Source organism: Ciona intestinalis, unplaced genomic scaffold, assembly GCF_000224145.3.
Source record: "Ciona intestinalis unplaced genomic scaffold, KH HT000184.2, whole genome shotgun sequence".
Classification (NCBI taxonomy): domain Eukaryota; kingdom Metazoa; phylum Chordata; class Ascidiacea; order Phlebobranchia; family Cionidae; genus Ciona; species Ciona intestinalis.
Window position 1 is genome coordinate 536,683 of NW_004190506.2, and position 457 is coordinate 537,139.

Below are 457 nucleotides of genomic sequence, written 5' to 3' on the forward strand. Positions count from 1 at the left end.
AGTGTCCCATCTTCCCCCACTCTACTATATACATTCCCTGATAAGGTCTCGCCGTATACCAGACGAAACGTTGGAAATCCACTACGTTTTTATACCAGATGAGCCACTAATACATTATTTATCACGTCGTCCCATTTGGCAGTAAAAAATAAACATACAAAGAATTATAAAACCGTATCTGCACAACTCGCATCGACCTTTGTTAATTGTTCAGGATATATACATAGTGTTACATGTGTCCCGTCTACCTTCATCCTACTATAAACGTATTTTAAACAAACGGTTAAAAGTAATCAACGACAAACTAAATGCATGAACCAACATACTGAGTAACGTGGCAAATAGAAATAAAGCGAGAAACGTAGGAATATAGATTACAAGTTGGCGCGGTGCTGAACGTAATTAAAACCGCTGGAATGCATTGCACTAGAGGAGGTGGAATTCACTCTATTAAGCA